A 10195-nucleotide genomic window follows, 5' to 3' on the forward strand; every position below is an offset into this window, starting at 1 on the left:
CGCACTCATCACCATCCGATAAGCGCAACCCTTCGTCTCCGGCTGGCGTAGCCGTGGCTGTGGCTGGGTCGTGCCGGCACCAGACCACCAATACCCATTGGCTACTAGGAGGGGCATCTGATGGCGGTGACGGGGCGGCGATGCCGGCCGTGACACCTAGCCTAACACGATAAGGAGCGCGCCAGGCATGTTCGGGGCGCGGCGGATGAGGAGCAGCTCACCGACGACGAGCTCATTGCCGACGAGGAGGAGCTCCTGCCCCGGTCCACCTGCGAACGTTGGAGAGCAATGCGGAGCGCGAGCTCCTCGTCCGATGAGCTCGTAGAATCCATGGCGAGGGGAGAGAAGCGGGGTGAGCGAGAAAGGGAACATACTGGAAGAGGAGCGAAGCGGACTGGAACGCCCCGAGACCGTTGCGCGAGGTGTCTTCCAGTTATTCACTGTTCTTGCCTTGTCTTTGTTTGCGTGTCATGCATTTCATATCATGTCATCATGTGCATTTCATTTGCATACGTGTTCGTTTCATGCATTTGAGCATTTTCCCCGTTGTCCGTTTCGCGATCCGACACTCCTATGTCATCCGGGGCCCCCCTTTTGCCTCTTTTCGTGTGCGGCTGTTGAACGTTCTCGGATTGGACCGAGATTTGCCAAGCGGCCTTGGTATACTACCGGTAGACCACCTATCAAGTTTCGTGCCATTTGTACTTCGTTTGATACTCCAACGGTTAACTGAGGAACCGTATAGGCCTCGTGTGTGTTGTAGCCATACACCCCTCCAAAGTGGCCCAAAACCCATCCAAACCCCCTCCATCTTCTCGGTCGTTCGATCACGATCGCGTGGCCGAAAATCGCACCTCATTTGGACTCACCTAGCTCCCTCTACCTATAAATATGTGTCTCCCTCCGAAATTCTCGCGCGGACAAACCCTAGATCCAACTCCCTCCGCGTCGCCGGACATGTCCGTCCGCGCCGAACGCGTCCACCCCGCCGCCATGTCGTTCCGGCCAATCGGCGGCCGACATGTCACCACAGCGCCGCCACCGACCACTCCACTCGCGCCATGTGCCGCTGCCTCTCTCTCCTCTACCGCGCGGCCCGCGAAGCCCGGGCGCGGCCCGCCCGAGCCCGTCCGGCCGCGACGCCGCCCACCCGCGGGTGCCCCGCGCCCGAGCCCGCAGCTCCTCCCGCCGGCACCGCCCTCCGCCGCCTTTCTCCTCCCGCCGGCCGTCGCCAGTGCCGCCGCGTCGCGCCATTTGCGCTCCGCCGCCCGGGTCTCGGTTGCGCCGCCGCCTTAGGTCGTCGGATCCGCCGCCCAGTGCAACTCCGGCGAGCCCCGCGCCCCTTCTTCATCTCCGACAAGTCCGACAGCTTCTCCGGCGAAGCTCCGGCCGCGCCTCGGTTCACGTGCCACGGACGAACCCTAGATCTCGAAGGTAGTTTTTCTACTAAGTCCTGGAAATCTCACATTCTGGAGCCATGTTCATCGCATCATAACTCCGCATCCGTAGCTCCGTTTCGTGCGTGCAATATATCAAATTGTTTGTCTGGATGTCCTCTTCATTTCATTCCATTGCACCATGTTTGTTTGAGTTCATCTTGATGCCCTAAATGTTGTTGCAAGAGTGCTATGTAATGTTAGGTGCTGATTCTTATCAGTTTATGAGCATTTGTCATTTTTGCCATGATTAATGTGTGCTGCATATGAGTATGAGCTCTACATGTGTTTTGTTATATGCCATGCCATCTTTACAGGGGCGTATGCCATGTATTTTTGTCATCGATGTGGTGACTAGCACAAGCATGCAAAGTAGCTCTCGTGATGTTGCTGATTTCGGGGACTTAGAATTCTTCTAAGTCATTTCCCTGATGTTATTTTTATGTCATGTACTCATGTTGCTACAGAGTGATCCATGCCTTGTTTGAGTATGTTCAGTAAGGATGATTTTGAGTTATTTTTATGCTCTATCCATCCATGTCTTTGTTTGCAATTATGGAGTACCCTAGCATGACTCAACCCTGCTCTACTTTTGCTATAAAATGTTCCTGGCAGATTGTTTACGTGTTAATCAATTTTGCCAAGGTTGTTGTAGTTGATCCATGCATGCTATTAGTTTGTTCTTGCCATGGTTAGCTACTTGATCATGTCTCCTTGCTAGTACTATGCTTAGTTTGTCATGCCATGCCTTGTGTTGAGTGGATCGAGCTTGTAAACATGCCTACGTAATTCTGTTTATGCCATGTCTAGTTTTTCTGCCAAGTCTGAATCTGTTACCGAAACTCGCTATGTTTACATGGGTGCCATCATATCTTATGCTCCTTTTTGGCTTATGGTCAGTAAGGGACTTTTGTTATATGATTTGAGTAGTTTCATGCCATGCCTTGTATTGCTATGACCTAATCCTGTAGCATATCGTTATCTTGCTCTAAACATTGCTTCCTGATGTTAATTTCTGACATGTTAGTATTTTCACTAAGTCTGAGATGTTGTTATCTTTTGCACTTTTGCCATGCTTGTTTGAACCTGCTATTGTGTGATTTAGCCGTAGCTCAGTGTTCATCTTTTGTCAAGCATCTTGAGTGGATCACTGCCATGTGCTTTGTTGCTATGTTAGAGTGCAATAGCTTATTTTTCTTGATGCATTTAGATGGCATCGTGCTGTTAATCGCAGCTTTGTGCCATTATTGTTTTGCTTGCCATTTGCAAACCGTGCATCCGATTCCGGTGATCTTTATATCGATTTCGACCGAAATCAACTCATCTTTCCAGCAGCACTCTTGGTTTTCCAAGTTGAGGCCTGGTTCAATATTTCCCTTCCGAAGCACGCATATGCATTGTGTCAGGGATATACGCTGCAGTATGACCCGGCTGGAGTTGTAAACCGGCTCGGACTTGGTAAACCGGCGGAGTTAAGACAGACAGTTAAGACAGATGGCTAAGAAAGACGGTAAACCGGCGAGTGTTAAACCGGCAAAGTTAAGATAGATGGTAGCACCGGCAGGTGTTAAGTCAATCATAACCCGGCAGACAATGTTAAACCGGCGGACAATGTTAAACCGGCAGACGTTAAGAAGCCCGGGAAGGGAAGTAAAAATAGTTTAAGTCTTAGTCCAAGATGGACTCTACATGTAACCCGCCCCTTTAACTTATATAAGGAGGGGCAGGGCTCCCCAAAGAGGGACAAGTAAGAAGGAACAATCTTAGGGCTAGACACAAAGAGGAGAGTCGGTTTACGGCGACTCTCTCATGATGATAATGAGACCTAGCCTCAAACAACATGTAGGGTTGTTACCGGATGATGTTTCCCGGGGCCCGAAGCTGTCTAAATCCTTGTTTTGTGTTGCGTCTCTCGATTCCGCTCAACCCCTCTCAAACTACCACATAGATGCGTTGTCCTCACGACTAAGTCCTCACCCTAAGACATCTGCCGTGACAAAACCACGACAGTTGGGGCCCACCATGGGGGCCCGCGCACGGTGTTGACGAGTTCTTTGAGGGATTTTTTCTCAGGGATCAAGAAGTTCATAATTTTCCGGAGGAAGAAATACCGGTTGGGAAAGGTTTGCATCAGCTTTGAGTTTATCAATCGAAAATAACAGTCAGATATAAGGCCCGGACAAAGTTTGAGTTCAAAATAAATTAGGGTCAAGTCGCCAAGGTTCCAGTGATCCGTCCAAACCGAAGGTGTCGTAAGTACCAGGGGAGTCAAACCTGCTATGACCAGGCCTCTAAATCGCCGCCAAAAAGAAGCTAATTACCACTACTTGTTGAGTTACGCGTGGAGTCAAGATGATTTTTAACTGGTGACCGGCGTCGATTTGTCCTTCTGCTAAATCGCCCCCGTTATGGTCGGCGTCAAGATGCCTTCGAAGCCGTTCCGAACCGGGCCTGCCTTGCCTCGGGGCCGGTTTGCTTTTCTGCCGAAGCTTGCTATTTTCCATGAATACCAAGTCAAACTAAGATGGACATCACGTAGTCCAAAAAAGTAACCTGTCAAATATTAGGCCAAGTTGGATCAGAGTCGGGCGACCGGTTCCCGGACCGGATCAAGGTATTTCTACGGACTCATATACTGCTGCTGGCTCGCCCTCGAGGAGGGGTTGGATCATCTCTACTGTTCACTCCGGGTTACTGACATCCCGCCGATGAGCTGCCTCTCTGCTTTGACCCGCCCTCGCCGGACATCAACGCTACAATCCACTACTTCTGGCTTCTGCTGCCAAAAAGGGAGCGACATGGTCTCCTCCAAGTCGCCCGTCCGTTCTACGCTAAGTCGCCGGTGCTTGCTAGCTGCTGTACTCCAAGCCGCCCTTGACTTCAACCCTTCCCCGACTGTTGCTATGCCTTGAAGTTGCCAAATCTCCTGCTGCTGTATCATAGTGGGTAGTACTGTTCACAACATAACTGAAGCCAAAACCTTATGCACGTGATGCCAGAGACAGCTGGGAAGATTTTCGTTACTAGTAGTATTAATGCGGTCACATCTGAGGACAAGTTCCAAAAGCAAGATCAAATCTGCGTGGCCGTACGTGCATCACTACCACGAGCTGCAGTACACCGAGACCAAAAGAGAATCAATATTTGCGGCAGCGCTAATCCGTCAAGTCATCGAATCAATATTTGCGCAGTACGGGAACAAGGATAAGTGATTTAGGATTGCGCGTGTGGCAGCGCTAATCCGTCAAGTTTTCCCTTTGCAGAGCGGCAAGAATCTACTGAAGACATCTTGTTTCCGGATCAGAGGCGAACCTCGCTGCAGCCGCGTCAGGATTAAATCCAAGAAACAATTAGTTTTCCCTGCACAACTTCACCTCGCCTCGCCGGTTCGCTTTCGCTGCACGAAGCCGGCCGGCTTCCGTGCCAGGCCACCCCGGCCTCAATCCGGCCTAGACTCCGCCTTAACCCGCCTCTGCCAGCCCTTCAAAGGCTGCCTCGGTTTCCATCTGCTTCCTTCACAAGCCGTCGCCGGGTCGTCTCCCCGGATAAATCACCATTGCATCTGTCAAGCCGGACCTGCCTCCGTCTCGAGCCGCTATCACTTCTGTAAGCTGCAGTCTCACGTCGTTTGTACTACCTTGTCAACAGGCTGACCACCGCCGTCGCCGTAAACCGTTTCGACGGCCGCATCCTGCCGGTTTAACCTGACGGCTTCGCCCGCCGTCCGAGGGTTGCGGCCGCCTTGCCTCCTTATGTTAGAGCCGCCGTCGGTCGAGGGCCGCTGAAATCACCGTCTGCGCCGCGCCCGGTTTAAAGCGCCACTGTTGCCTTGGTAAACTCCTCGGCCTCGCCTGGGCCGCCTCAACTGTCGTGGGTTCCGTGCCCCACGTGCGGGCCTCCGCCGCTTTACCACGCCGGCGGGTCGGGCTCGTGCCCCAGCCGTCAATGGCAAGCCGGACAAACCGCCCGTGAGCCACCGCCTTGGATTTTGAGCCACCAACCTCTGCTACTGAGCCACTGTCACAGTCGCCCCTGAGTCGCGTCGCACTGCCCCCAGACCGGAGCTCCGCTACTGAGCCACTTCAGCCGAGCGGCCCTGCCAGGGCCTCGTCGTGCCACCTCATACTGCTGGTGAGACACCCGTCGCCACTTCCGCCAGCTTCAAGTCGTCGCGGTCATAGCCGTGGTCTCCACCGTTGCAGTCGCCATCACATTGACTCACCTTGCTAAAAAACGAAGGTGCCCAGTATCTGCTTTAAGGTCGCTGCCGGTCTCGCTTTGGTTGCCTCGAGTCGCCGCAGCTCCGAGCGCGACCCGGACTATTGCTGCCGCTCCTTTCGTCACTACGGGTCGTTTCCATGAGGCTCATGATCCGCCGCTGCTGCCGGTCTATCACGAAGAGCCAAGCAACGAAAACAGAAGCATTGGGAGATAAAATCAGATCATATATCATTGAGCATCAGTGCACGTACGTGGGAGTTTAAACAAAAATACTAGAGATGCTCAAATCAGGCTTCAGTACTTTTCATGGGCAATTTGCGTACCTGGCGCCACTCGGTACTATTCAGAAAGAGAAGTGGTCGCGGGGTGACACACCAAGTATTTTGTATCAGATTCACTGAGCAAGACAAAGCCGGGCAAGCATCTGCACCATGCCTGGAGTGGAGTTTCGCTAGGACTTGCATTTTCCGCGTCAGAGCCATGCTGCCTCGAGCACACCTGACCCGCCGAGTCTCTTTGCTATGTGCGGGCTCAGCATGCGCCTCCCTCGGCAGCATGGCCCCGCCTCTGCCTGGCTCGTCCTTGCTTTGCTCCGAACTGCTGCGCCGCCGGAGCTCCGTCCTCACCGCAGAGCCTTTAAACCGGTTCATTAGGCCGTCGTGGTTGCTTTGCGGTTTTACGTGAGCCGCCGTCAATGCTTCGAGTCACCGCCACTAGAGAGCCTCCCCGTGCCTCTAACCCACCCCCGTGCGGGCCCTTGTGACGAGCCACCGTTGTGCCTGCTTCCAGGTTACCCTGATCTTCGCCCCTCCGCCTGTTAACTTGCCTCGACGCTGCCAAGTCGTCGTGCCTGCGGTCCTAAGCCGCCATGTTGCTTCACACCTCACCTGTTAGTCCGCCTTTCCATCACCGGTTCTGCCCGTGCAGCTCTATTATATGCTCTGCGCTGCGTATCTCGTGAGAGGTGGAGGAGGAGTTAACCTGGTGGGTAACGAGGAGTTGTGACAGCATTTGGCAGGATCCTCGAGGGGGTTAACATAAAAATGTTTGGATAAAAATATGGATCAAGGGGAATTCAGTAACAGTACTGAAAAAATTATCTATGGACAGATGATCCATCGTCAAAACAAAATCAGGTGTTATCCCTCCTATGTATTTTATCAGTACATTTTAATTCTTCTGAGCACCACTCCACTGCCCTATTGGTGTTTTTATACACAAGTGAAATTATTGTTCTACTGCGGGGATAGAGCGTGCACTGGCAATATTCTACAACGGTGTTTTCCTCTGTGTCACACTACCCGTTGAATGGACGGGTGGATCACGCGTCCGCACTAGTTTACAACGCAGAGGACAACTTGCCGTATGCACCTGTTTACAATGTCGCGGGCGATACATTGGTCTGTTCTCATGGCCAACTCGGTCGTGATTGATTTCAGCTTTACCGGGGTGATCATCAACTCCGCGGTGGATAATTTCTGGCCTAACATATCAGGTGAAATCCATCCAATATATTTTTATATTATATATTGCTTTCTTTAAAAGAGCAATTACTCCGGCTTGCAAAGTTATCTAATACAGGACCCTAAACCGCCATATTGGTGCAAATTTAAAGGCCGTCAAAAAAATTTCCGGCTTAAAAATGAAGGATTCCGGTTGCAAAACACGGTTCAAGGGACGGTTGTCTCCCACAAAGCTTTGAAGCTCTCAATATCTGGTTAAAAGAATAATCTCTCGCAAGTTCGAGTTCTTAGGAAATTATAAGGGGCCAAAGAGAGTTTGTTGCACAGTACAGCTCAAACATGGGTATCCCTTGAGCGCAGCTCGCAATATCATTTGGGGGTTTCCTATTCAAACATAGGTGTATTCATCAAAGAGAACATAACATTGCTACCCTCTTGATTCCAGCTATCAAGCCAATATTATCACAAGAGCACGGCTCTGGTTATTTCGGTAATCCGGCTATCAAGCCAATATTATCATAAGGGGCCAAAGAGAGTCTGTTGCACAACACAGCTCAAACATGGGTATCCCTTGAGCACAGCTCAGAATATCACTTGAGGGCTATGTTCGAACCATAGTCACACCTCTTGATAGGCTTAAAAGCCACCAGGGAAATCATTTGGGGGCTCTGGTCGTATCCGAACCACAGCTTATACCCTCTTGATCAGCATAAGGGCACCAGGGAAATCACTTGGGGGCTTGGTCGTATCCGAACCATAGCTACACCTCTTGATAGGCATAAGACCATCAGGGAAATCACTTGGGGGCTATGGGTTCAAACCATAGTTACACCTCTTGATAGGCATAAGGGCACTAGGGAAATCACTTGGGGGCTTGGTCATATTCGAACCATAGCTACACCTCTTGATCAGCACAATGCCATAATTATGACTACTTGGGGGGCTCTGGTCGTATCCGAACCATAGCTTAAACCCTCTTGATCATACACATACATCATCATATATTGCATCATCATTACACCATCATAGCATGTATCGTATGTGCATGGATACACCGGCTTATAAGGCAGGAATCGGTTTTTGAACCAAGTCATATTATTCAAATCTTTAATAGCCAACATGGCTGGATTTTCTTATGGTTATCAATAACCAGTATTATGATTAAGGTTTTCAAAGTCGCTTTAGCGCAATGACTATCATATTATTAATGGATATGATTTATTCTACAATTAAAGGAATAGTCCCGAGTCGCTGCAGGCTTACGACCCGGTACTTGGGGGCTACATTATTCAAGTTGGGATTACATCAAATACACAAGTCTCATGTCGCTGCAAGCATGCACCATGACACTTTGGGGCTAATGCAAAGTCATTGTTTGCTCACTTATTGAAGATCCGGCTCATCACATCGTAATGAGCCGACCCTTGGGGGCTATCAATTGCTCCTATCAACAATTCAAGGTACACAAATTTTCATCTATTATTGAAGGATCCACTGCTCAGTTGGTAAAGCACAAAGCTCTCAACCTTGTGGACGTGGGTTCAAGCCCCATGATGGGGGTTACATCGTATAATGTCATTCTCAGTGAAGTATATATAAAGTCCCAGGTCAATATTATCTTACTGAGCCAGCCCTTGGGGGCTACACGTTGCTATTCAAGTCTACATGATCATATCTATAAAGTCCTTGCTCCTTATTGCATAATAACCCGGCCCTTGGGGGCTACACTGGTTGAAGTTTTTATGAGCATAAGACAATTTCAAGTCCAGGTTGCTGCAAGCATGACAACCCAGCACTTGGGGGCTACATATGTGGGATACTCAGTTCTGACTGGTGATTGAGATGAACAACCTGGATTTCTTCAAGCTTGTGACATTCATATTGAAGCAAGTCTTAAGCTGTTGCTATGCTACCTTCTTAAGACTTGGGGGCTACAAGTGATAGGCATATAAGAGGTATATTTTCAAGCTTGATGTTAACTACAATTATGACCCGGTGCCATCAATATTTGTAAACCGGCAATGATAATCCGGCAAGTTCAAGTCTTAAACCGGCAAAGTTCTACATTCTTAAACCGGCTGAAGATCAGATGAGTATTTCAAAGACCAATATTTTTGTTAAGCATTGGGAGATGAGTCAAAGAAGTTATTCTTCACAATATTTCTCTATGATAAACCGATGTCAACAAATTGATTATAAAGCCGGTCTATTGACTCGGATTTTATAGAAGAAGGAAGTGACAAGGACTTAAGGATAATCAAGATCAGTTTTGTAACGCCCCGAGACCGATGTGCCAGGTGTCCTCCAGTTATTCGCTGTTGTTGCCTTGTCTTATGCTTGCGTGTCATGCATTGCATACCATGTCATCATGTGCATTTCATTTGCATACATGTTCGTCTCATGCATCCGAGCATTTTCCCCGTTGTCTGTTTTGCAATCCGGCGCTTCTATGTCACCCGGTGTCCCTTTCTACCTCTTTTCATGTGCGGGTATTAAACGTTTTCGGATTGGACCGATACTTGCCAAGCGGCCTGGGTTTACTACCGGTAGACCGCCTGTCAAGTTTTGTACCATTTGGACTTCGTTTGATGCTCCAACGGTTAACCGAGGGACCGTAAAGGCCTCGTGTGTGTTGCACCCCAACACCCCTCCGAAGTGGCCCAAAACCCACCTAAAACCATCTCCATCATCTAGAGCGTCCGATCACGATTGCGTGGCCTAAAACCGCACCTCATTTGGACTCTCCTAGCTCTCTCTACCTATAAATATGTGGCTCTCCCCGAAAATTCCGCGCACATCAAACCCAACCCTAACTTCTTCCTCCTCCCGCAGCCGGACACGTCCGTCCCGCCGCCGGACATGTCCGTCCTGTTGTCGGACGTGTCCACACCGCCACGTCGCTCGGACCAATCAGGGGCCGACACCTCAGCCGGCCGCCGCCCTCCACCAACCGGACAGCGCCACCTGTTCAGCCGGCGCTCTCCCACCGCGCGGCCCGGCGGAGCCCATCGCGGGCCCGCCCAGCCCATCCGGTCGCCGCCCCGCGCAGGGTCGTCCTCGCCGCCTATGCTCCCG

This window comes from Triticum aestivum, chromosome 3A, assembly GCF_018294505.1.
Source record: "Triticum aestivum cultivar Chinese Spring chromosome 3A, IWGSC CS RefSeq v2.1, whole genome shotgun sequence".
Taxonomy (NCBI): Eukaryota; Viridiplantae; Streptophyta; class Magnoliopsida; order Poales; family Poaceae; genus Triticum; species Triticum aestivum.